Source organism: Pristiophorus japonicus, chromosome 7 (assembly GCF_044704955.1).
Source record: "Pristiophorus japonicus isolate sPriJap1 chromosome 7, sPriJap1.hap1, whole genome shotgun sequence".
In the NCBI taxonomy this organism is placed as follows: Eukaryota; Metazoa; Chordata; class Chondrichthyes; family Pristiophoridae; genus Pristiophorus; species Pristiophorus japonicus.
Window position 1 is genome coordinate 8,758,776 of NC_091983.1, and position 27,945 is coordinate 8,786,720.

General features: G+C 44.8%; 1 protein-coding gene across 23 annotated transcripts in view; it reads left to right on the plus strand.

Annotated features, from left to right (window-relative positions):
• rims1a (regulating synaptic membrane exocytosis 1a) overlaps positions 1–27,945 on the plus strand; it is a 908,397-nt gene that overhangs the window by 283,596 nt on the left and 596,856 nt on the right. Inside the window, exon 1 of one of the 23 annotated variants that reach the window (XM_070884763.1) lies at positions 19,901–19,966. The exons of the other annotated variants lie outside the window; for them this stretch is intronic. The gene's annotated coding sequence lies outside the window, so the exon portion shown is untranslated. Of the gene's footprint in view, positions 1–19,900; positions 19,967–27,945 lie in introns of those variants that run through there. 23 annotated transcript variants of the gene reach the window in all.

Below are 27,945 nucleotides of genomic sequence, written 5' to 3' on the forward strand. Positions count from 1 at the left end.
CATTTTTAAGAGTACGCAATGTCACTTTGAATTTATGAATTCTTGTTATAATTGCTCAAGACTGGTGCTGCTGAGCTGTACAGATCAGAATGTCCCATCTTCAGGGGTGGATTTTTGGCTCATCTCCACTCCGTTTTTCGCCCTGGAGCGGCGGCAATGGCGGCAGTGAGGTGTTGTGGCTGGGCGGTCAGTCTCCAGCGCCCCACAGTGATCCTCAGGTCCGGTTTTGCGGCGGCACGGAGCAGCACCGCCCGGAAGAGCTGCGTCGGTCGGTGTGCAATGTCCCTGGTTGCGACACAGGCGAGAGTTTTGACTCTTGCCTGACCCGTACGCCCGCAGTGAACGCCTGTGAAATCAGGCAGCGCGACGATGGACTCCTAAGGTAAGTGTGATTGCTTTTTCTTTTAATTTGTTTTGCAATTTGCATTGTGGTGGCATGGGCAATGTTTTGGGAATGTTTTTGTGACTTTTTTTAAGGGATCTCTCTTTCCCCGGCCCCCCCACCCCCATCCAGGCATCTCTCGGAGCGCTTCCGGCCCAGCTCTTTAGTTCGGGAGTTTCCCATGATAGCGTCCAAGAGAGGTGTACAGCGCCTCCCTTAGCGCTGCGCCCCGACTCGGGACCCTGCTGCCCAATGTAACTTACTGAGGCGCAAACTGTTCCCGGCTGTTTACCGCCCCGCCCCAAAAACATCAAAGCTGAAAATCTGGCCCTTAATCTTTGGTCAATGTAGAGTTAGCTAATGGCAGTGGAGTTGAGATGTACCAGTTGTAAAATTTGGATCACAGGTCTCACACACACATTATCCAAAGGGTCTTAGGAGTTATAAGGCATTTTATTAAGGAGCGGTAGTTCAAATATAGTCAAACACAACACACAACCAGGATGGACATAGTAGACATCTGACCGTGAAAAGCAGCTGGTTTTAGTCCCGATTGGACAGACGGCTGGTGGCACGAACTGATCTTATCTTCACCACCTGCCCTGAAAAGCTTTTTAGATATATCTCTCATTCTATTTGTAGGGGTGGGCCTGGTGTTAAATAATGGACAGGACCACTTAACCTATGATATGTCAAGTTCTTTGTCCAAATTCTGAGGTGAAACCATCCTCTCCACATGTCTTTCCTGTTTATACTTTCCGAAGGCCCATCTCTCTGTCTTTATCCTCCCACAGTTGGAGTCAGACATGCCAATCTTGGGCTTCAGATGTTTATCATCAGTTATTTATGTTCACGCTGTTCAAGTAGCTTTAGCTATTGTGCCATGGAATGAATGATTAAATGTTGTAACATCCTAGGGAATCAAAAACATAAGCAAATTCTAAGCATCTATCCAGTTATTTTAACACCAGTCTGGAGAGACTTTTTGTCTCATGTTATTTCTTGCAATCCACAATTTCTTCCAATCCATGATTTCTTACACAGTGGAATGCTGTCATCACTGTTATCAGTCGTTACAGACACAGATCCACAAACAGACACACAGTTAGATACAGATGCTCACAAAGGCCCACAGGAACTTTGAGGCCTTGAGTCCTTTCACCTCTGTCTAGAAATAATGATGTTTAAGAATAATGTAGATTTTAATTGGTTTCAGTGTGTCTGGGTTAGGGGATGGGTTAGGGAAAAAAATCAGCCCTGATTCTGCTGCTGGTGGTTATTCCACCCCCCCGCTGCTAACAGCGTAGGTGCAGATTTTGGGGAAGACTAAATTGGGCTTGTCTGTGCTGCCTCCCTGGTCAAGTACCCTACCAACACTTACTTTCTGGGCAAACATGAAGAATGCCCCCACAGGTGAGGCACTGCAGGATGCTTGTTCCATCTGTGCTGCAGTATTAATCACAGTCTTGAGGAGAGCAAACTGAATAAACACTGCTGAAGACGATGTAAAGGTTGGTATGCCATTTTTGCAAAAATAGAATTATTTCACTCATGATTCTGAGGATTCTGGCTGAGGCTTTTTGGGCCTGCCGGCTGATTTCTTTTTATGGGGGGTGGGTTTGTAGATAGGGGTGTAATGATGTTTGAAGCTCCACTCCTCCATAATCATTGCCTATGTGCTTCTCCCCGCTGTTCTTTGGGGACAGGCGCTGTGGCGGCTGAAAACACCCAGCAGTGCGTGAGCACATGTTAACTGTATGCGAATGAGAGTGGCACTGTCTCCAACGTTATAATGGCTACAAATCACCTGTGGCTAAGAGGCATCTCTCGCCCACCACCCTCGGAGATGCACTTCAGTCAAAGGATATGGTTGGACAGCAACTTCCTGGTGTTGCCAATGAGTTTTGGCAGTCTATTTAACTTCTGAGGGCAGCACGGCTGAGCTTGATGCTGACCTACTCAGTGTCCGCACAGGAATTCCCTTCCTTAGCCTGGAGGACCACCATGGCCAAAATCAACTAACTTAGCATAACTCGAGCATTGAACTATGGGATCTTGTTGACCCATATGGCACCAGAAAGTGCATTTGTACATTTACCCACTAAAGCACTGGGGGGGTGGGGGGGCAGCGGAGAAAAGTATGCCATTAACTGATATTTAACATCCCCAGCCCACCACCTTGAATCAGTTCAGTTACTGTTGTGTACAGAGGTGGCATCTTCAGTCATATTTGAAAACAATTTGTCCAAAATAATCTAGACTGTGACGCTTAATTAAATTCCTCATTCTGAGCAGCCATTTAATATTGAAATGGATTGCAAAATACTTTTTAAAAATGTTCTTAAACCAGTTGTCAACAATAGTATACACTTTAAAGAATGTAATGAAGCATCATCTCGTCTGATTTATAAAGTTGAGCCATTATCATTATAAGAGACACATACAGTACAGCAGCGAAAAATTATTTTCTGTTCCACTGCCTCTGTGTTGTCAGACTGCGTGTCCGATGAGTCGAAATTTCCTCCCATTCAACGTTGGAATATCGGTCCTCGCCACAAACTCAGATCTCTCGCCACCGATTCTATCCCCCTCCTGGTTACTGTCTCACCAAACATTCACAAGACACTTAACTATCGAATCGCTGCAAAAGAATTAAAAAATAAAAACTTTTACTTACCTTTTTTGCAGGTCTTCATACCTACTGCTGTTCCAAGGGCTGCAACAGAGGTTTTTCCCGTGCGCTTTTTTTCATCCTATCTATGGGTGCGCTGCGAGCCAAATTTCGGTCGAAAGTGCTATTTCGAGTCTTGCATGCCAACGGCCCGCTCCCCAGTGGTACTTAAAAACTGCTGGCGCAAGACTTCTCCGAATTTTCCAGTTCACGGCGAAATATCGCCGAAAAAACAGCTGCATGGTTGGGAATTTCCAGCCCTGTGCCTTCACAAGGACACCCAGGTCCCTCTAGGGTTGAGAATTCCAAAGATTCGCCACTCTGTGATGAAATTTCTTCTCATCTCAGTCCTTAATGACTGACCCCTTATTCTAAGACTGCGACCCCTGGTTCCAGACTCCCGAGCTAGAGGAAACATCCTCCCTGCATCTACCCTGTCAATTTTGTATGTTTCAATGAGATCATCTCTCATTCTTCTAAACTCTAGAGAATATAGGCCTAGTCTACTCAGTCTCTCCTCATAGAACAATCCCCCCATCTCAGGAATCAGTCTGGTGAACCTTCGTTGCACTCCCTCTATGGCAAGTATAACCTTCCTTAGGTAAACTTAGAAACTTAGAATAGGTGCAGGAGCAGGCCATTCGGCCCTTCGAGCCTGCACCGCCATTCAATAAGATCATGGCTGATCATTCCCTCAGTACCCCTTTCCTGCTTTCTCTATTCCCCTTGATCCCCTTAACCGTAAGGGCCATATTTAACTCCCTCTTAAATATATCCAATGAACTGGCATCAACAACTATCTGCGGCAGGGAATTCCACAGGTCAACAACTCTCAGAAGAAGTTTCTCCTCATCTCAGTCCTAAATGGCCTACCCCTTATCCTAAGACTATGTCCCCTGATTCTGGACTTCCCCAACATCGAGAACATTCTTCCCGCATCTAACCTGTCCAGTTCCGTCAGGATCTTATATGTTTCTATGAGATCCCTTCTCATCCTTCTAAACACCAGTGAGTAAAGGTCCAGTTGATCCAGTCTCTCCTCATATGACAGCCCAGCCATCCTGGAATCAGTCTGGTGAACCTTCACTACACTCCCTCAATAGCAAGAACGTCCTTCCTCAGACTAGGAGACCAAAACTGTACACAGTATTCCAGGTGCGGACTCACCAGGGCCCTATATAATTACAGTAAGGCATCTTTACTCTTATACTCAAATCGTCTTGTAATAAAGGCCATCATACCATTTGTTTTCTTAATTTCTTGCAGTACCTGCATGTTAACTTTCAGTGATCTGTGTACAAGGACACCCAGGTCCCTCCGAACACCAACGTTTCCCAATCTCCAATTAAAAAATGCTCTACTTTTCTATTTTTCCTACCAAAGTGGATAACTTCATAGTTCCCCACATTATATTCCATTTGCCATGTTCTTGCCCACTCACTTAGCCTGTCTATAGTCTCTTGAAGCCTCTTTCCATCATCCTCACAACTTACATTCCCACCTAGCTTTGCATCATCATCCAACTTGGATATATTGGCCCAGAAATTGCAGGCGGAGGCTTGCTGCAGCCTCTGACCGAAATCTTTTTTATGAAAGTACCTGGTGGTCCCCGAGGAACATATACTTGCGGTCCGAAGCCTCCATTCGCAGCCCAGCGTATGGGTTGACACATCCCAGGGACGTAAGCGCAACCTTGGATCACGTGGGCCTGGACCACCAATCACTATGCAGTATTGTCATTGATAATACCACTCAGGTTGTACCACTCCAGTCCAGACTCTGGTCCGGCAACATCCCTGGTCCAGCATCATTCCCGGCGGGGGGACTAAATGTTGCCCAGTAGCCGCCTGCGCAGCGCATGCACAAATCCAGCTTCAAGGCTTGGACACCATCTTGTCAGGAAATGATCAGCAAGCAAGGGCAGAGAAAGAGTGAAGCCGGAGTTTTGCAGCCGGAGCATGGCGGAGGCGTTCAGGGGTCCGAGTGCTGTCATCAGGATCCGGTAAGTCGAGGGTTGGTATGACCGCGGTCCCGAGGATGCCGGACTGGAGAGGTACAACTGTACTGGGAGCTCCGTTTGTACAAGCTCCCATTACTATTAATGAGAATGCCCCCCGAAAACACAGAAACACAACACTTTTTTTTAACTCGCACATTTAAAATTAATTGAAATTAAATTGAATTAAATCTTTTAGAGCAAAATTTATTTACATTTTTTTAAAATTTGTTTTAATTGGAGTAAAAATAAACTTGCCTTAATGGACAGGGTTTTAATAGAAAAATCAGTGATAAAATTTAAGGCGTAAGAGTTTGAAGGACATTCGCTGGGCAGGAGTTGGGCAAATAGCCCAAATCTCTGTGTGCGAATGTCCTTCTCCCAGGGATGCATGCAATCTGTCAAAAGACAATTTGATAGCTCACTAATGCCAGTTCTTGACACATGCGCATTGTGCTCCAAGAACCGGCACTTGCGAGGACTTTTCGGGTGCATGCGCACACAGAGAGGCCGCAATTTACAGCTCATTACATCTGGTCCCCTCATCCAAATCACATGCAAAAAGAGAGAAAGACTTGCATTTATATAGCACCTTACATGACCATCGGACCTCTCAAAGCGCTTTACAGCCAATGAAGTACTTTTGGAGTGTTGTCACCTGTTGTAATGTGGGAAACGTGGCAGCCAATTTGCACACAGCAAGCTCCCACAAACAGCAATGTGATAATGACCAGATAATCTGTTTTAGTGATGTTGATTGAGGGATAAATATTGGCCAGGACACCGGGGATAACTCCCCTGCTCCTCTTCGAAATACTGTCATGGGGTCTCTTACATCCACCTGAGAGGGCAGTCAGGGCCTCGGCTTAACGTCTCATCTGAAAGACGGCACCTCTGACAGCGCAGCACTCCCTCAGCACTGCACTGGAGTGTCAGCCTATATTTATGTGCCCAAGTCCCTGGCGTGGGACTTGAATCCACAACCTTCTGACTCAGGCGAGTGTGCGACTCACTGAGTCACAGCTGACACTATAGGAAGGAACATGTGAACATGGAACTAAGAATCGGCCATTCAGCCCTTCGATCCTATTCCACCATTCAATTAGATCATGGCTGTCTGTAACTTAACTCTTTACCTACCTTGGTTCTGTAACCCTTAATACCCCAGCCTAATAAAAATCTTATCCATCTCAGTTTTGAAATTTTGAATTGACCCCCCAGCCTCAACAGCTTTATGGGGAAGAAAGTTCCAGACTTCCATACTGTATGTGAAGTGCTTCCTGACATCACCCCTGAACGGCCTAGCTGTAATTTTAAGATTATGCCCCCTTGTTCTGTACTCTCCCACCAGAGGAAATAATTTCTCTCTATTTACCCTATCTAATCCTTTAGTCATCTGAAACACCTCTCTTAGATCACCCTTTAATCTTCTATACTCCAGGGAATAAAAGCCTAGTCTTTGCAACCCGTCCTAATTTAACCCTTTTATCCCGATATCATTTTAGTGAAACTGTGCTGCACCCCCTCCAAGGCCAGTGTATCTTTCCTGAGGGGCGGTGCCCAGAACTGGACGCAGTTCTCCAGATCCGGTCTAATCAGAGCTCTGTCCAGCTGTCTCTGTCTCTCTTTTCTGCTGGTTCTGCTCCCTTAACTCTTTTTTTTGTTTCTCCCTCTGTTTTCCTCTGCTTCTGTCTTTTTCTTCTTTCCTTCCTTGTGTGAGTTGGTGAATGATATGGTGTGGCAGGGAAAGGAGCTTCCAACGGCAGCAAGCTGCTTTGAGAGTTGAGGTTGCAGAGAAGATGTGGGGCCTCAGTGGTTCCCTCCCCCCCCCCCCAACTCCCCCATCACTCATGCTACACCCCCCCCCCCCCCCCACCCCCATCCCTTTTCTCCCATTGTGGCCTCTACTCTTTCACCTTCCCACTACCTATTCTTCCTACAAGCTCCTCACTCCCATCACTACCCTAGTTCCTACTCTTTGAACTTATTGGTCCCCCTTGCTCCGCTATAACCCACCTTACGCTTAATCCTCCATTCACGCTTCCCCCAACCCCTTTCTCACTCGCTCCCACAAAGGGCAGGTGCCAAGAGGCCAGCGACCCCTTACCTTAAACCAGTATGATACCTTTAACATTGATAATACCTATCACGGTGTCACTCACAGGAATAACAATCATTGAAGGTACTTCTGATTAATTTTTAATGAAGTATCCGCCCCATGTACTGAACTTAATATCTAATAGATATGTGTCATTGCACCGATGGAATATTTTGTTTCCATATTATTGTTTCAGTTAGTTGTGCAGTGACCTGTTTTATTAAATGATTTTAATATGTTTTCATGGTGCTTCTCAGTGATGTAACAGATGTTGAGATACCCAATTGACAAGGAAAACATTGGAGGTGGTGATGGCAAAAGCATCACATTAACCCCTATGCCTTCCTTCATTGGCACGAATGTCACTGATTATCACTAATGGAGGGGTGGTGAATGGGACATATATTACTGTGAAATGGTTAATATAATAGGCCATGGGGCCCATCAGGCCTTTTCCCTCCACAGTAGGCACACTCTACTATGGACATTATCCTATCTCTTTAAGCTGCTGCTGAAATGTTCTGAATATTTCTTATTTGCAGTGCAATTTTGCTTTCTTTTATTGGGGTAAATGGATGTATTGGAGTGCATAAAGTCGGGTGGAGAAGATAGCATGCCCGTTTGATATTCCATCCATTAAAATACATCGGGTGGGCTCTCTTGCATGCTCATTGTCATCCCCATCTAGTTTTGCGCTCTCTGCGGTACAGGTGATCCATAAGAACATAAGAAATAGGAGCAGGAGTAGGTCATTTGGCCCCTCAAGCAAGCTCCGCCATTCAATATGATCATGGCTGATCTGATCCTGGTATCATCAACACTTCCCTGCCCACTCCCCATAACTCTTGACTCCCTTATCTTTCAAAAATCTGTCTGTCTCCACCTTAAATACATTCAATGACCCGGCCTCCACAGCTCTCTGAAGTAGAGAATTCCAAAGATTCACAACCCTTTGAGAAAAGAAATTCCTCCTCATTTCCATTTTAAATGGGCGACCCCTTATTTTTAAACTATGCCCCCTAGTTCTAGATTCCCCCACAAGGGGAAGCATCCACTCTGCACCTACCCTGTCGAGCCCCCTCAGAATCTTATACGTTTCAATAAGATCACCCAAGTCTTCTAAACTCCAATGAGTATAGGTCCAACCTGCTCAACCTTTCTTCATATGACAACCCCTCCATCTCGAATCAACTTCGTGAACCTTCTCTGAACTACCTCCAATGCAAGTATACCCTTCCTTAAATAAGAGACTAAAATTGTACGCAGTACTCCAGGTGTGGTCTCACCAATACCCTGTACAGTTGTAGTAGGACTTCCCAACTTTTAATTCTCTATCCCCCTTGCAATAAAGGCCAACATTCCATTTGCCTTCCGAATTACTTGCTGTACCTTCATGCTAACTTTTTGTGTTTCTTATACAAGGACCCCCAGATTCCTCTGTACTGCAGCATTTTGTAATCTCTCCCTATTTAAATAATAATTAGCTTTTTTATTTTTCCTACCAAAGTGGATAACCTCACATTCACATTATACTCCATCTGCCAAATTTTTGCCCACTCACTTAGCCTGTGTATATCTCTTTGCAGATTCTTTGCGTCCTGCTCACAACTTGCTTTCCCACCCATCTTTGTATCATCAGCAAATGTGGCTACATTACACTCGGTTCCTTCATCCAAATCATTAATATAGATTGTAAATAGTTGAGGCCCCAGCACTGATCCCTGTGGCACCCCACTAGTTTCAGTTTGCCAACCTGAAAATTACCCATTTATCCCGACTCTTGTTTTGTGTTAGTTAGCCAATCCTCTATCCATGCTAATATATTACCGCTAACCCTGTGGGTTTTTAATCTTGTGCAGTAACCTTTTATGTGGCACCTTATTGAATGCTCTCTGGAAATCCAAATACATGACATCTACTGGTTTCCCTTTATCCATCCTGCTTGTTACATCCTCAAAGAACTCGAGCAAATTTGTCAAACATGATTTCCCTTTCATACAACCATGCTGACTCTGCTTGACTGCAATATGATTTTCTAAATGTCCTGCTACCACTTCCTTAATGATGGACTCCAGCATTTTCCCAATGACGGCTGTTAGGCTAACTGGTCTATAATTTTCTGCTTTCTGCCTCCTTTCTTAAACAAGGGCGTTATATTTGTGGTTTTCCAGTCTGCTGGGGAATCCAGGGAATTTTGGTCGGTTACAACCAATGCATCCATTCTCTCTGCAGCTACTTCTTTTAAGACCCTAGGATGAAGGCCATCAGGTTCAAAGGACTTGTCCACCTTTAGCCCCGTTAGTTTGCCGAGTACTCTTTCTCTAGTGATAGTGATTGTTTTAAGTCCCCCACCCATCTTTTTAGTTTCTTCTACCATTTCCCTCTTTCCCATTATTAATCCCCCAGTCTCATTGTCTAAGAAACCAACGTTTATTTTAGCTACTCGCTTCCTTTTTAAATACCTGCAGCAGCTCTTACTATCTGTTTTTGTATTTCTTGCTAGTTGACTCTCGTAAGTTATCTTCTCTCTTTCTCATTTTTTTTAGTCGCCCTTTACTGGTTCCTAAAAAATTCCCGATCATCTGGCCTTCTACTGTTCTTTGCAACATTGTGTGCCTTTGTTTTCAATTTGATACCATCCTTTACTTCCTTAGTTAACCACGGATGGTTCATCCTTCTCTAGAGTCTTTCTTACTGGAATATATTTTTGCTTAGAGTTATGAAATATCTCTTTAAATGTTTGCCACTGCTTTTTTACATTCTTACACTTTAAAATATTTTCCCAGTCCACTTTAACCAGCTCTATCTTCATACCTTTATAATTACCTTTATTTAAGTTCAGGACACTAGTTTTGAAACCTAGCTTTCTCACCCTCAACCTGAATTTGAAATTCTACCATGCTATGATCACTCTTCCCAAGAGGATCCTTCATTATGAGATCATTAAGTAATCCAGACTTGACACACATTACCACCTCTAAAATAGTATGCCCTCTGGTTGGTTCCACGACGTATTGTTCCAATACACACAGGCACAGGAACAGGAAAATCTGCCTGATTAAATCAGTTTTGGAGCTGGTGTCACCACAGAGCATATGGGAGACTGAACGTTTCTTGGATTGCATATTCCAGGAGGTGGTCATTCCGCAGCCACAGAGTTAAGGAGGATAGTAAGTGGATGGCCATCCGGCAGCGTAGGAAGAAGAGGCAGGCAGTGCAGGAATCCTGCGGGAATGCTGAATGAGGTGGAGTTTTCTGGCATTACTGATGCACTAAATTAGTACTTTGCACTTGTCTTCACTAAAGAGGATGCTACCAATGTTACAGTAAAGGTGGAGGTAGTAGAGCAATTAGATAGGATAAAAATAGATAACCTAGGAGCTGCTAAAACGGTTGGAACTGCGAATGGTTGAAAAGTCACCTGGTCCAAATGAGATGCTTCCTAGGTAGCTGAGGGAAGTAAGGGTGTAAATAGCGGAGGCTCTGGCCACAATCTTTCAATTCTCCTTGTATATGGGAGTAATGGCAGAGGACTGGAGGGTTGAAAATCCCTTTTCAAAAAAGCGAAGAGATAAATCTGGTAATTGTTCAGTCAGCCCAACGTTGGTGGTGGGGAAACTGGTAGAGGCAATAATCTAGGAGAAAATTAATTTTCGCTTGGAGGAAAATGGGTTAATAAATTACAACCAAAACTGATTTGTTCAAGGCAAATTGTGTCTGACTAGCTTGAAATGATGGACAAGTTTGATGAAGGTAGTGCAGTTGACGTGTGTATGGACTTTCAGAAGGCATTTGATAAAGTACCACATAATATTAAAACTGATGGGATTAAAGGAGCAGTAAGAATGTTTCTTTCAGAATTGAGGGAAGCACAGTGGTATCTCCCAGGAGTCGGTGTTGAGATATATATTAACGACCTGAACTTGGGTATACAGGGCACAATTTCAAAGTTTGGAAATGTAGTAAACGGTGAGGAGGATAATAGCAGACTTTAGGCGGTCATAGACAGACTGGTGAAATGGACAAACACGTGGCAGCTGAAATTTAATGCAGAAAACTGTTAAGTAATGCATTTTGGAAAGAAAAATGAAGAGAGGTAATATAAACAAAATTATATAATTTTAAAATTCACAGCTTAGAAACAAATGAAGAGATCTTCATAGAAAATATCCCACAGGTTGGGATGACTGCAGTAACAGGTTGAACTGTACACACAGTGGTGTGCTATGTCCATTTGGGCACATAAGTTGGTTAAATGTCGTGCCACGCAGGAACACCTGTGTTTTATTCACACAATGTCAGTGATCTTCATTTGTATTAAATTTCAAAAGCCATGTTTCAGTCAGAAACTTTAAGCTGATGGAAGACTAACATTATTTTCATGTGGATTTTTAAGGTAAAAGGTAATCATCATCATCGGCAGTCCCTCGGAATCGCGGAAGACTTGCTTTCACTCTTAAAAATTAGTCCTTAGGTGGCTGAACAGTTCAGTACGAGAGCCACACTCCCTGTCACAGGTGGGACAGACAGTCGTTGAAGGGAAGGGGTGGGTGGGACTGGTTTACCGCACGCTCTTTCCGCTGCCTGCGCTTGATTTCTGCACGCTCTCGGCGATGAGACTCGAGGTGCTCAGCGCCGTCCCGGATGCACTTCCTCCACTTCGGGCGGTCTTTGGCAAGGGTCTCTCAGGTGTCAGTGGGGATGTTGCATTTTTTCAGGGAGGCTTTCAGGGTGTCCCTGTAACGTTTCCGCTGCCCACCTTTGGCTCATTTGCCGTGAAGGAGTTCCGAGTAGAGCGCTTGCTTTGGGAGTCTCGTGTCTCGTATCAAAGGTTATAGTTTGTGCATTAATGATTTAGTTAATTTAGCTTTGTAGTTGTGGTGATTGTGGCTGGTAGATTTCAATGTGGCCTATAAAAGGATTGTATTCAGTTTTTATTTGCTCTTTGAATTGATTTGATTGATTAGGGATAAATTTCCTGGTAGCCTTTCACTTTCTTGAGCATCACCCTGGTATTGTCACACTGACATGACACCATGCTCGTATAATGTGAACTTCAGCACATCACTAGTCCGTCTCCCGTGGTGTTGCTGTAGGGTTGACAACTCTGGTTGGAGAGTTTGTTACATGATCTTCTGTCGCGACCTGTCCCGCCACACTCCAGCTATTGGCTGCCCGACCTGTCCATCCTTGTGCCACACCGCCTGCCCACGCCAATTGAAAAGCAAATTGTCACCCAACTGGATGATTCTTGACTGTCATTCAAACAGCTTTTTTAGCCAACCCCAATATATTTACAAATAATGAACAAAAGTGTTCAAAGAAAATGAACAAAACACGGAATATTTTTTTAATGCCTTATGAATTTTCTCCAGAGTTGCTCGCAGCTGGGTCTGGGAGATTAATCTTTAATTCCTGGAGACTCCAAGACAATCTGGGAGGGTTGGCAAAACTATACGGCTCACAGGCTGAGGCGTAAGTGGCTGTCAGAGGAGACAGACCAGATACAGTAAGGGAATTAATAATATATTTGATATAAATAAAACAGGAGTGTTGAAAAATAAGAAACTGTGATATGTTTAAAAACTGTGAGAAAAACAGTATCAGTGTGGGCAGGGTGGGGGACTGTTAATCAAATCGGGGCTCGCTACAGAAATGCACATAGCATAAGAAATAAAACAAGCGAATTAGAAAGACAAATCCAGCTGAAAGGCTATGACATATTAGTCCTGGCTACAAGCTGGGCATATCTGGGAGCTTAATAGTCAAGGCTATTATGGTCTTTAGAAAGGACAGGGAAATAAGGAAAGGAGGAGGAGTAGCATTATTGTTGAAAGAAAACCTTATAGCATGAACTGGTAGGGGAAACACTCTGGCTAGAATTAAGAAACAGCAATGGAGGCAATACTCTGTTGAGAGTTGTCTACAAACCTCCTGATAGCAGTGATAAATTAGCAGCATAGATAAAGACGGAGATCAGAGAAGCTTGTTGCAAAGGCAATAATGGGAGATTTTAATTTTCACACAGACTGTGAGATGCAAAAGAGCTCAAATCGTAAAGGCAATTCATTTCTAGAGTGTACTCAGGACAGTTTCCTGAAACCGTGGGCTAGATTTTGAGATTAGAATAATGGTAAGTTGCTGTAGAGATACCCAGCTCCTCCACAGAGTGTGCTGTTGCAGTCCTCGCCAATAGACTCACCACTGAAATCACTGTAAAGACGTGAACTTAGGGTGCTTGCCTACTAGTTCTGCATTAAAGACGGCAGCAAAAGTTAGGGCTGCTGCATTCAAGAGAAAGTGAGTTTTTAAACAGCGTGAAATGTGATAATTACGCCAAACACCCTCTCTGGACCTGATTAATTTTACAAAGTCACATTTCCTCAGAAGATAATTAGCGTTGGAGATTTCAAAAAAATATTAATACAATTTTTTAAAACCTTTTTCTGTCTTCTATCTCTCTCTTAATCCCAGCTGTATTTCCCAATCTTTATTTTGCTTTCTGTACATGATTTACATCTAATTTATATTTCCTGCTTTATACTTCCTAGTTTGGACTCTGTGGGTAGGATTTTAACTTGGAGGTGGGACAGATTGCGGTGAGGAAACCTGGGAGAACGGGTTTCACTCAGGCCCTGCCGAATTTAACGGTGGGGCCTGATTAACATTTTTTTCCCTCTGTTTCCAACCCGCAGTCAGCCAGATTGAGAGTCTGGCTGGCTGTCGGGTGGTTAGACCTGCGGCACCAAGCTACAGTTAGGGAGCAGAGAGGAGGAAGGGTGGGGTCAGAAGACCAGGATCAGAGAGGGTCGGGGTGGGGGGGATCGGTGATTGAGAGAGGGTCGGAAGGCCAAGGTGGGGTGGTAGGAAGGCTAGGATCGGAGAGCCAGACTGGGGGTCCAAAACCCGGGTTTTAGAGGTGGGGGGAATTGGGGATGGAAGCCGGAGGGAGGGTTGGGGCTGGAAGGCCGGGGGGTGGGAGAGAGTGGGATGGAGATCGGGGACCTCTTAAGGGGTGGGGGGAGAGTGGTACGAGATCTCAGCGGGGGTGGTCAGAGGCCGATGGGGCGGTTGAGATCGGAGACCTTGGTGGGAGGTTAGAGGCTCCATAGGGGAAGTCGGGGGAGATTGGAAGGGTTGCGGGGGGGGGGGAGGGGGGGAAATCCGATCGCGGGGGTTGGCGAAGTAGGTACATTGGATCTAGCAGGCAAGTGGAAAGGCACTTGCCTCCTGGATCTAGCAGTCCTCACCTCCCTTTAGCTGCCGGGTTCCCCGAGGCCCAGGAAAGAGTTAAATTTAAAATGGTGCTTCAAAAAGGGGCACGCAGCTTCACCATGCCCCCACCACCACCTCTGTTAAAGCAGAAGTGGGCGGGTTTCAAATTTCTAAACACTTTAACCATCCAGCCAACCCAAACTTGTCCGTTTTGTGGGGTTAAAATTACCCCAGCGCGTTTGTGAGGATTCTTCAATCTGATTGGTTGAAGAGCTTCGCTGCTTCTTGACCTGCGCACAGATCCCCTGTAGAAGACGGCGTGCTGGATCAGATGTGTGATTAAAGCAACTCTGTTCTCTCGAGCCCGCGAAAACTTTTTGGGCAGTAGTCAGTGAGGTGAACGGCAAGTGCCATTCCTTCTCCGCTGACCGCAAAATCCGAGCCAATTGCCCATAATTTGCTGGAGCAAGGCAACAAATGGCGTCCGCCTTAGAATCATAAAATAGTTACAGCATTGAAGGAGGCCATCAGCCTGTGCTAGCTCTCTGCAAGAGCACTTAAGCTAGTCCCACTCCCCCACCCTGTCCCTGTAGTCCTGAAAATCTTTCTCCTTCAGTTACTGATCCAATTCCCTTTTGAAAGCCTCAATCTAATTAACCTCCACCCCCCTTTCAGGTAGTGAATTCCAGACCCGAACCACTTCCTGTCTAAAAAGGTTTTTCCTCATGTTGCCTTTGGTTCTTCTGCCAATCACCATAAATCTTTATCCTCTGATTCTCGACCTTTCTGCCAATGGGAACAGTTTCTCTCTCTACTCTGTCTAGACCCCTCATGATTTTGAACACCGCTATCAAATTTCCCCTCAATCTTCTCTGCTCCAAGGAGAACAACCCCACCTTCTCCAGTCTATCCACGTAACTGAAGTCCCTCATCCCTGGAGCCATTCTTGTAAATCTTTTCTGCACCCTCTCAAAGTCCTTCACATTCTTCCTAAAGTACGATGCCCAGAATTGGACACAATACTCCAGTTGAGGCCGAACAAGTGATTGATAAAGGTTCATTATAACTTCCTTGCTTTTGTACGCTATGCCTCTATTAATGAAGCTCAGGATCCCGTAAGCTTTGTTAACTGCTTTCTACACCTGCCCTGCCAACTTCAACGATTTGTACACATATACCTCCAGGTCTCTCTGTTCATGCATCTCCCATTAGAATTGTACCCTTTAGTTTATATTGCGCCTCCTTGTTCTTTCTACCATTCTTCCTTCGCACTTTTCTGCGTTAAATTTCATCTGCCACATGTCCGCCCATTCCACCAGCCTGTCTGTCTTCTTGAAGTCTATCACTATCCTGCTCACTGTACACTATACTTTGTGCCATCTGCAAATTTTGAAATAGTACCCTGTACACCCAAGTCCAAGTCATTAATCTATATTAAGAAAAGCAGTGGTCCTAGTACCGACTCCTGGGGAACACCACTGTATACCTTCCTTCAGTCCGAAAAACAACCGTTCACCATTACTCTCTGTTTCCTGTCACTTAGCCAATTTCGTATCTATGCTGCCACTGTCCCTTTTATTCCATGGGCTTCAACTTTGCTGGCAAGCCTATTTATCAAATGCCTTTTCGAAATCCATGTACAGGTGCAGTGCCCTGAATCCGGAACCCTTGGGACCGAGGCTGTTCTAGATTTTTCGTTTTGCCGGATTTTGGAACATCTTTCTAATGTCACGAATCCGGAAACACCCGAGCCCAGGTTTGAATATTTCCGAATTTCGGAACGTCAGAAAGAGGGGTGTGGAGGGAGGGGGCGGTGGGGTGGTCGGCGGGCGATGAGGTCGTTGGGCAGGGTCCGCCACTGGGGAAGAGTTCGGGCGTGGCCCGCCGCCGAGGAGGTGTTCGCGCGGGGCCCACCGCCGAGGAGGATCTGGTGGGGCGGGGCCCGCTGAAGAGCTGGTTGGGCGGCGAGTGGGATGAGGCAAGTGGAGGCAAGGCCCGAGGTCGGGCAGTGACGGGGCCCCGAGGTCGGTGGGTTCGGATTCCGGAACATTTTTCAGATTCTGCACGACCGTGCCACCAATCGGTCCAGATTCCGGAACATTCCCTCAATTGCATTGCCCTCATCAACCCTCTGTTACCTCATCAAAAAACTCAAATCAAGTTAGTTAAACACGATTTACCTTTAACAAATCCGTACTGGCTTTCCTTAATTAATCCATACTTGTCCAAGTGACTGTTAATTTTGACCCAGCTTATCGTTTCTAAAAACTTCCCCACTACCGAGGTTAAACTGACTGGCCTGTAGATGGTGGGTTTATCCATACAAGGTCCCATGCCCGTTTAATCTCAACTATACATTGCATCACTAAATTACTGAAAGTGCAAATTGATGACAATGAAGCGAGGGTAACAGGCCAAGTAACTGTGTATCTCCTTAATCAATCAGATTGAAGAATTGCGAAATAAACTGCAAGGACTGAGAAGGAAGTGTAAATTAGAGTGGGTGAATTCAATATTAAATCAAAAACAGAAGGAGAAATAAAGAGAGGGAAAGGAAGGTTGGATTAAGAGAGAGAAAAAAAGACAATGGAAAGCTTTAAAAAAAAAATTAAATACTACATTTTTAAGATCTCCAACAATTAAACCCGAAGGAATAAGACTCCACACTAGTAATTTTAATTTTTGATGTCAGAGAGGTTTATTGGCAGTAATTAACACTTAGCACATCATTAAAATAATCTCTGACAGCTAATTCAGACTTTATTAAATATTCTCGGACTTTAAATGGTTCCAAGACAGGCTCCTTGTGTCACTTCACACCAGCTCGAACGTTCTGTGGCGAGGTTAGTTCATATCTACCACGCAAAACAGCAACTTCACGCCATTCAATGCATTTCAATGGGGAGCCAGACAGCGAGATTACATTTTCGCGAAGTAACGGTGGAGTGCATCATCTGGGACAGCAATGTTTGGATATCTGTGTTTAACCACGAATCTGCAACTCGCCTAAAGTTTGCCCATAAATAATGGCGAGCACAATTAGCTTCGCCCTTAATTTAACAGATACTATGGGCCATTATATTTTAAAACAGGCTACAGGACAGGTCATACTTACAGTTGCCAACTCTCCCGAATTGTCCGGGAAACTCCCGGACTATAGGTCTGGTCTCCCGGTCCCTGATGCTGGCAACTTCTTAGAAAAGTACTCTGTATTCGCAGTGTGCGCTTATGCACTTTCACTTCTCTGATAAATAATAGAAATGCTAACTACAGTACTTCAGTTTATGGTGGGTGATTTTGGTGTCCAAACCAGAGGGTTTCTTCAGCCTTGCCAGCAGAAATCTGGCCAATCAGATTATCATCTGCAATAACACTCATTTTGCACTTCAAGTGGTTTGCTAGCCTCTTAATAATTAAAGTAATGTCCAAAAATGTTAATCCTTCTCTGGATATCAGGAAATAAGTTAAGCATAGCATCGAAATTGCATAACCTGATTAACTGGTGCTAGACCCAAAGTATTTACTCATGAAAACAGCATCTGGCTTTTGAAATCAGAAAGAAAGATTAAATCACAGGTACAATCCAAGTTTTACAAATAGTAAATATCATCTAAATGTGTAGGTTTTATTCAAAACTGGGGCAATAGTGAAATAACATTTGCTAACTGTGGGCAAATGTCATGTGATTGGATGTCACATGATTAAATCTCACATGATCATACCTCCAGGAATACGTCAAACTGGAGTTGGCAACCCTAGCCACAGTAGATTTAGTAATGAGTAACGGGCCAGAATTACTTAATTATCTAACAGTAAGGTAGCATCTTGCAAACCGTGACCATGACATGATAGAGTTTGGCTGGTGGAATGGTCGGACACAGGACAGATGTAATTCAACGCAGAAAAGTGTGAGGTGATACATTTTGGTAGGAAGAACGAGAAGAGACAATATATGCTAAATGATACAATTTTAAAGTGGGTGCAAGAACCAAGAGACCTGAGGGTGTTTGTGCAATAAGTCTTTGAAGATGGCAGGACAGGTTAACAAAGGATATGGGATCCTGGGCTTTATAAATAGAGGCATAGAGTAAAAAAGCCAGGAAATTATGCTAAATCTATATATATATGGCCACACCTAGAGTATTGTGTCCAATTCTAGGCATCGCATTTGAGGAAGGATGTGAAGGCTTTGGAAGGGTGCAGAAGAGATTTACGAGAATAGTTCCAGGGATGTGGGACTTCAGTTACGTGGCTAGACTGTAGAAGCTGGGGTTGTGTCTCCGTAGAGCATAGAAGGGCGAGAGGAGATTTGAGAGGAGAGGTGTTAAAAATTATGAGGGTTTAGATGGAGTAAATAAAGAGAAACTGTTTGCCATGACTGACAGGTCGATAATGAGATTTAAGGTGATTGGCAAAAGAACCAGAGATGACATGAGGAAAAACTTTTTTATGCAACAAGTGGTTAGGATTTAGAATGCACTGCCTGATAGGGTGGTGGATACAGATTCAATAGTCGCTTTCAAAAGGGAATTAGATAAATAATTGAAGGAGAAAAAAATGTGGGGATATGGGGAAAGAGAGGGGGAGTGGGACTTGGACTTCGATAGAGCCGACACAGACATGATGGGCCGAATGGCCTCCTTCTATACAATTCTATGACTGGAGATAAATCACCTGAAAAACACAATAGTCAAGAGTTGGAAGTATGGGGTGTATTAATATTCTAGATTTTTACTTGAAGGCTGAGGAGAAATTTCATATACGTGGAGGCTTACCTGAAGAAACGTAGTGAGTTGCATAGAGATCCTAGTTGGGAGTGTTGTCGTGGAACTAGCTCACAAGCCAACTGGCCTTTCCTTATTCCATGTTTTCTCATTGAGGTTGCACATGTTGGTACTAGGGCTCCTAGCAGATATCTCTATAAAGAGTAAATCCTTGGAGTTTGGAGATTACAGAGTAGTTTTGAGTTCCATAGATTTCAATGGGTTGGAGGAACAATGATTTTGATTGGGAAAGCTGACATTTTAAGAAGAAACCTGTGGCTTTGAGGAAACTAATGGAGAGTTCCTTTTGTATGTTATTTTTAGTTACACTGACAGCCACATTTGAAAAATTAATGTTGCTTACCTGTGAAAACGTATTGAGCATAGAATACTTTCTGTATTGATCTGAAGGAATTATTATTCAGTAGGAGTATATTGCTCACTGACTCTGGGTCCTACAAAGTCACTGGGCTGGCAAAAGTTTTATTTGCACATCACTGAAAATTGGAGTTAATAGATCAACTGTGTAATATAGAAATTGATTGCTGCAATTCCTACATTACAACAGTGACTACACTTCAAAAACCATTAGTGCTGGCCATCCTCTGGTACTCGCCCAAGCTGCCATTCTTCATGTGTTGAATGCCATGCCATTGAGTCCAATCCTGTTCTGGATTGCAGCTTGGAGGCCCCGACCTGCGTGAGAATACCAGCGGCAGGTCGGGGCCATAAAAGGAGCGGAGGTGGGCGGCCTGGGAGCAGCGTGGAGGCCACTTCAGGAAGCAGCACGAGCTGGTGCAGGAGAGCGATGGCAGCGAAGAGTGACGTCACCAAGGTCCAGGTTGGTGATTGGAGCGTGGGCAGATACAGCAGGAGTGGCGAGAGACTGTGGAGGGATGTGATCGGGGCCCAGGAGAGGCGTGAGTTCAGGGCCAGGGGCCCAGGGGCAACACGGGCCAGCCCACACTGCGATATGTGTGCGCACTAGGTCTGTGCAGCAGAGCAGGTCTCCAGTCGTCTTGGGTATCCTTGCCACTGGACCAAGACCTAGCTTCTGGGTCAAGCTGGTGTGCAACGGCCACCACATGTTTAAAAAAAAATCCACACACAGGCATCTTCCACCCTTCAGGATGTAGTTCAGGATCTGGAATACTAGGTCCTTCATTGTGAACACCTGTGAACTCATCCTTTTTTGGCGTGGAAGCAAGTCATCCTTGTTTCGAGGGACTGCCTATGATGATGACACTTCAAAAGTACTTCATTGGCGGTAAAACACTTTGAGACGTCCTGAACTTGTGAAACGCGCTATATAAATGCAAGTCTGTCTTTTATAAACTAATATTTATTGTCTTGTACATCCTATTTAGACTGGAATAGTGATGCTGGTTATTATGGATTATGTGTTGATGTTTGAGTAGATATTCGGGACATGAAGTATCCATGTCATGGTTTGTATTTATTGTGATAGACCAGTGAGTGAGGCAGCCTGGTACTGCAGTGCATTGGTCCACTGAATTGTCAGGAAGTGAAATTCTACGACAATTAAGAAGATAGATATAAGCAGTAAACTTAGGAAGAAGTTTGTTTTTACACAAGGCACTTGTTGTCAGGAAAGTTACCAGTGAAGGTCAGTGAAGTGGTGTATGTCAAGAGACAATTCGATGTGTGTTTTTGGAGCGAGGAGAGATTCAGGAACATGAGGGTACATTTCTCCAGACTCTGTTCCCAGTGCTGAGCTCTACTCCACAGGAATTCCAGTGTAAGGATCGGCCGGTGGAGGTCAGTGTGTCTGATTCTCAGTACTCCTCATTGACCAGGCCTGCCTGTCTGTGTGTGGGGGTATGTAGAACCAATGCAAAGAAATGCAGGCAGGATCAGGTCACGCAGACTGGCTTTGGGTTCACTCTGTCTGACTTGCACCCTGGTGGGAGGTGAACCAGTTGTTCAGTTGTTGGCAGGATGTCCACATCCTGCTCTTGCCATACATTCATACACCTCCACTAACAGCAGGAATCAGCATTCAGGAGGGGTAACCCTGGGTTTATTTGCCCCCTTCCTAGACCAAGGGCGTTTGTGAAGTGCAGCCTCTCCTGCTACTTGAGCTGGGATCAGTTAACTCAGCCCACTTTGGAGATCAATCGTGTGGTCTTTCTAATCAGCATGGTCAGTATTGTACTGGCCGGTGTGCTTACCCATTGAGCTGTCTAGAAACCGTAGGCTTCATCCAAATATGTGGGGCTCTTTTCAGCAACATAATGCCAGGCTGTTGTTTTGTAAATGTGATTAGTAATAATTGTCAGTGCAGTCTTTATATTACTGTTAGTAATTAATGCTTTTAATTGTTTAATTATTGGTTTGAGTGCAGCTTATTTAGCTTGTAGTTACTGTACTATTCAGGTTACAGTTGGAGAGTGTGAAAGGATGAGTCACAGGTTTGCAACCAACCAGTAATGTGTTTCTGCTGTTACGATGGATAGTGAAGAAGAGAAGGTAGGCAACAGATTCCTGTTCCGGATGGGCTGTCTGTGAATGCCTCATTGGACTCCAGTTCCAGTGAATGAAATCCCAGATCGCCATCGCTTCCCACTTCCCCAACATACCACCCCTCTCATGGAATATCACAGTGTTTTCCTGGGCACAAAGCTGAAATGAGACCCATCACAAAACACATATTCCAAATATAGTTTATAAAATTATCAAATTTAAATCAAAAGAACAATGTCAACTAATCACCCTTGTGCATTCCCTTCGTGCCTGTCTTTCATGTGTCTTTTCCTACTCACCTGCTCCTATGAATTGCTACCTCAGTGGCTGCAGCATGACTGATGGAAGGCTGCTGACTTTCAGTGGGGGAGACAGCAGATGGCCTTTCAGGATGACCTCGAGCAGCTCTGGGTGTAGATGTCACCATCTGGGCGTGAGCAGCAGCAGTCTGGGCTGGCTGGATGACGGGCAGCAAAGGGCACTGGCGGAGTGGCAGTGGTGGGAGTAGGAATGCTGTCATCCTGAGCGAGGACAGCAAGGTCGTGCTCCACGGAGCCACTGCCACTCCCCCAGGGCGGTGCCTCAGATTGCTGGTCTGCTGCAAGCCCCTTTACACACTGATAAACAAAGCCAGCCATGATGGCAGCAGCCTGAGCTAGTGTGGCAGCCAGCTGAGACTGCAGGAGAGCAGTCTGAGCTTCCACTGCAGCAGTCGGGCGTTGGGTCACTTCCACCAGCGCTGCAATGGAAGCTGCAAGATCGCCCATCACAACCAGCATCATCTTTGTGTCCACAAGTGCTCTAATGGAGTTGCCCCTCATTTCCACCCTGGAAATCATGGGCTCCAAGCTCTGCGCAAAGCCCCGTGCAATGTTAGAGCCGGTATCCTCCATGCTCCTTGACAGTGACAAGACAACAGGCTCCCAGGCAGGCTTGCCATTGCACCAAGCAATATGCAGGCCCATCACCCTTCTTCTAAAGGCCGCTCCATCGAGGTCATCATCCGAGCCCTGTGCAGCAGAACCTGTGCACGAACTCGCCCTCCGGAGAGCTGGCCCCTGAGCTGCCCTTTTCCCTCTGGCCTGGTTGCAACCCACTCATGCCCGGTGACTCACTTCGTGCAGACCTTGCCTCTATACTACCTCTAAAGTACGCGCACTGCCATTTCCAGAACCGGTGTCTGCGAGTGTCAGATGTAGTGGCGGTGTGTCGTCGTCTTCTCCTCCATCAGTTTCTTCCTCAGCTTCAGGGACAGGCTGGCCAAGTTGGAGTTCTTGGGTATCTGAAAGGAGAAAGGCACAAGGGATGAGTTGTGGTGAGGGGAGGGGGCAGATAACAAGATATCCATGCATACACCATTAGCAGCTGGTAAGTGAGAAGAGATTGCAGATGAGGGGGAAGTGGGATGTAAGAAAAAGGATTAGATATGAGCATATGGTCATCATCAGCGATGCTTTTCACTTTGCTCGCCACGGACTCAGTCACAGCCCCTCCAATTATGTCGAACACATCTTCCTCCAGGTCAGTTAGGTTCTCAGTCTTTGCTTGGCTGTCTGCTGCTGTTCTTTACGGCTACGAACCACCTTTGCATGCAAGAGGAAGAGAAGTGTGTCAGTGAATGTGGTGCAATGTATTTGGGTGATGTGCCTGCCATGGTTGAATAGCTGGCAGTGTGAGATGTGGATGTGAGTTTTTCAGCAGTGCTAAGTGAATGAGGGTAAAACGAAGCTATGATTGTGAGGTATGAATGGTGATTGCTAGAGATTGTTGGTAGGTGAATGATGGGGGAGTGGTGCATTGAGCAGTGTCAGAGGTTACTGGGGCAGATGGTGGGATGTGGCATTTGATGATTCATTCACTCACAGTGACCACTCGTGTGAGATAATTAAACGTTTTGCGGCACTAAATCCAGGTCCTGGGGACAACACTCCGTCACAGTGATGGCTTGAACAATCTCCTCACACATCCTTCTGCTGTTCAACCTTGAAAGCCTCCTGCCTCCATGCGGGTATAGGAAGTCCTGTCGTCATTGGAGCCCCAGTACCAAGATCTCCAGTGCCGCATCAGAAAATCGTTTTGCCTTTTCGCTCGGCTGTTGCTTTCAACTGACAATGAGATGCTTCTACAACAAAGCACCTCCCCTTTAAGTACTAGAGGGTTATTGGCCAGTAGACTGCACCCGATAATCACCATCCCCACCCCCCGACCTCCGGTTGAGTACTAAACCAATAAGCAGTGTGTTTAGCGCTGAGATCAGCGCTGCAATCAGGTAAAGGAGCAGGCAGCATGAATTTTGTGTGCTGCCTGCACCACTTAGAACGGGTAGGCAAATAGTGTTGGTTAATTCCCCTGCCTGTTTTCGGGCCTTATCCAATTTCTAGGCCACAGGTTTTGTTTTGATAACCAAACAAAACGGGCAACGGCTTGCTTTTCACTTTGTGACAAACTGACAACTGGGCACCATGTTCAACATTGGGGAAGGGGTTGCTTTAGGGATTAGGACTGAGCTCTTGACAAACAGTTAGCAAAAGTTGACTTCTGAGATGATTAGCAAGAGATATGAATTTGTTGTTCAGAAGCTACAATGGTCAGTTACTTCCTTGTAGGGGGATTCCAGTTGAGGTAAAGGTAGCCTTATTAATTGTGCAGACGAGGAATGTGTTACTGTGATGTTATTTGTAATGTTCTGTACATCACGCAGTAGATTGCAATGTATACACACAAGACATGTTTAACAGATGACTTGTATTTCACCGCCCTTGCTGCTTCCTGTCCACAAGGTGGCAGTATTTTAGACCGTTATACACAAAGTCCAATCTTGCATCTCCCTTTTAAACACACAACAAATGTGTGTTCTAAATATACAGAAACAATAGTTCTTAAACTTTTTTTACAGTCAACCCCTTCCCCCCCCCCCCCCCCCAAAAAAAAAACTGTCTCTTACATCGATGTAACAAAAGACAGGGATACTGGTAAGACTGAAAATAATTATCTCCCTACCTTCCATTCTGTACCTCTTGTACTTTCTCTTTTATGTATCTCCCTCTTCTCCCTGTCACTTTCAGTTCCTCACCTCACTCTTGCCTCCTTTCCTTCTATATGATTTTTACAACTGTCCCTCTGTGTCTTTCTCTTTGCTTGTTTTGCTCCTTTCCTGCTGTTTGTCTTTCTCTGTCTCTTCTGTTTTTTCCTTCTGCTTATTCTCTTCCATCTCTTTCACATCCTTCCCTTTTATGTGTCTACTCTCTCCAATCTCTCTCTGTTTCTGTTCCTTCCCTTCTGTCTGTGTCTCTCAAATTCTCCTCTTTCTATGTGTGTGACACTATCCCCCCTTTTTCTATCTCTGTCTCTTCGGCGTCCATTCTGTCTCACTCTATCCTTTCTCTCCCTCTCTGCTCCTTTCCGGCTGTTTGTTTCTCTCTACTCCATCTCTCCTTTGTCTTCACTGCATTTACCTTTGTGTCCTTCTCTCTCATTCCCTTTGTTCTCTCTCACAAGAACACAAGAAATAGGAGCAGGAGTAGGCCATTTGACCCCTCGAGCCTGCTCCGCCATTTAATAAGATCATGGCTGATCTGATCATGGATTCAGCTCCACTTCCCTGCCCTCTCCCCATAACCCTTTACTCCCTTATCGCTCAAAAATCTGTCTAGCTCTGCCTTAAATATATTCAATGACTCAGTCTCCACAGCTCTCTAGAGCAGAGAATTCCACAGATTTACAACCTTCTGAGAGAAGAAATTCCTCCTCATCTCAGTTTTAAATGGGCAGCCCCTTCTTCTGAGACTATGCCCCCTAGTTTTAGTTTCACCAATGAGTGGAAATATCTTCTTTGCATCCAACTTGTCGAGCCCGCTCATTATTTTATATGTTTTGATAAGATCACCTCTCGTTCTTCTGAACTCCAATGAGTATCGTCCCAACCTACTCAACCTATCTTCATAAGTCAACCCCCTCATCTCCGGAATCAACCTAGTGAATCTTCTCTGAACAGCCTCCAATGCAAGTATATCCTTCCTTAAATACGGAGACCAAAATTGCACACAGTACTCCAGGTGTGCCTTCACCAATGCCCTGTACAGTTGAAGCAGGACTTCTCTGCTTTTATACTCTATCCCCCTTGCAATAAAGGCCAACATTCCATTTGCCTTACTTGCTGTACTTGCATACTAACTTTTTGTATTTCATGCACAAGCACCCCCAGGTCCCTCTGTACTGCAGCACGTTGCAATTTTTCTTCATTTAAATTATAATTTTGTTTTTTATTTTGGATAACCTCACATCTACCTACATTATACTCCATCTGCCAAATTTTTTCCCACTCACTTAACCTGTCTATATCCTTTTGCAGATTTCTTGTCCTCCTCACATTTTGCTTTCCCACCCATCTTTGTATCATCAGCAAACTTGGCTACATTACACTCGGTCCCTTCATCCAAGTTATTAATATAGATCGTAAATAGTTGAGGCCCCAGCACCGATCCCTGCAGCACCTCACTAGTTACTGTTTGCCAACCAAAAAATTACCCATTTATCCTCACTCTCTGTTTTCTATTAGCCAATCCTCTATTAATGCTAATATATTATTCCCAACCCCGTGAACTGTTATCTTTGTGCAGTAACCTTTTATGTAGTACCTTCGAATGCCTTCTGGAAATCCAAATACATCACATCCACTGGTTCCTCTCATTCCCTGTGTCCTTCTCTCTCATTCCCTTGTGTCGTTTCTCATTCCCTGTATTATTATTCTCTCATTCCCTTGTGTCCTCTCTCGTTCCCTTCTTTCTCTATCCTCCGTCCTTTCTCGTTTTTTTTCTGTCTCCTTCCTTCTGTTTCGCTTAGCCTCTTAGTTCTCTCCACCTTCCTCTTAGGTTTGCGCGCTTGCTCTTCTCTCATTTCCCCCCTCCCACGATTTGTGCTGTCATCTTTTCTGGATTCTCTCTTTCGGATTTAACAACAACAACGTAGTAAAACATCCCATGATGCTTCACAGGAGTCGAATCAGACCAAAATTGACACCGAACCAAAGAAGGAAACATTAGGACAAGTGGCCAAAAACTTGGTAAAGAGGTTTTAAGGAGCATCTTAAAGGTGGCGAGAGAGACAGAGAGGTTTTCCAAAAATTGGAACCTAGGCAGCTGAAGGCATGGCCGTCTATGGTGAGACGAAGGAAGTGGGGGTGCACGCGAAGCCAGAGTTGGAGGAATGCAAAGATCTTGGAGGGTTACATAGAATCATATAGAATATACAACACAGAAACAGGCCATTCGGCCCAACTAATCAGTGCTGGTGTTTATACTCCACACTAGTCTTCTCCCATTTCATCTGCCTCATCTCAGCCTTTCAGCGTATCTTTCTATTCCCGTCTACACTCATCTAATTTCCTTTTGAAAGCATCTAAGCTATTTCCCTCAACCACTTCTTGTGGTAGCGACTTCCACATTCTAACCATTCTCTGTGTAAAGATATTTCTCCTTATTTCACTATTGGATTTAGTATAACTATCGTCTATTTATGGCCCCTAGTTTTGGATACTCCCGTAAGTGGAAACATTCTCCCAACTTCTACCTCGTCCAACCTATCAATAATCTGAAGATCTCTATCAGGTCACCTCTAAGTCCTCCCTTTTTTAAAGAAGAAAGCCCCAACCTATTCAGTCTTCCCCAATAGCTGTAATCTTTCAGTTTTGGTATCATCCCTGTAAATCTTTTTTGCACTTTCTCCAGTGCTTCTATGTCCTTTTTATAGTATGGAGACTTGAACTGTCCACAGTACTCTAAGTGCTGCCTAACCAGGGTCGTATACAAGTTTAACATAACTTCACTACTTTTGAATCCTATATCCCGAGAAATAAATCCCCACGTTTATTGAATACTTTTTGTTGTGTATTGCTCTGGTACTATAATGTACGATAAGTACAATGGTGCACCACAGAGGGCACTGTGGTGGGAGACCTGAAAGTACCTGCATGAGGCAGTATAAAAGGCTGTCCACCACACCTGTGGAGCACTCTGGAGCTGTTCAATAAAGGACCAAGGTCACAGCAGTTAGATCAACACCAGACCGTGTGGAGTCAGTGATTTGTGTGCTACATACACCACATTGGCAACGAGGAAGCGGACGAATTCCACGCGACCATGGCTACTCTGGGCTCGCTATAGGATTTTACCGTGGGCAATGATTGGGAGGCCTTTACGGAAAGGCTCGAGCACTACTTCACAGCAAACGATCTGATGGAGGACGCAAACACACTGAGAGAAGCGTAAGGCGATATTGCTTTCCAGTTGTGGCGATGAGGTTTATTGTCTCGTCAGGGATTTGCTGGCACCCGGGAGT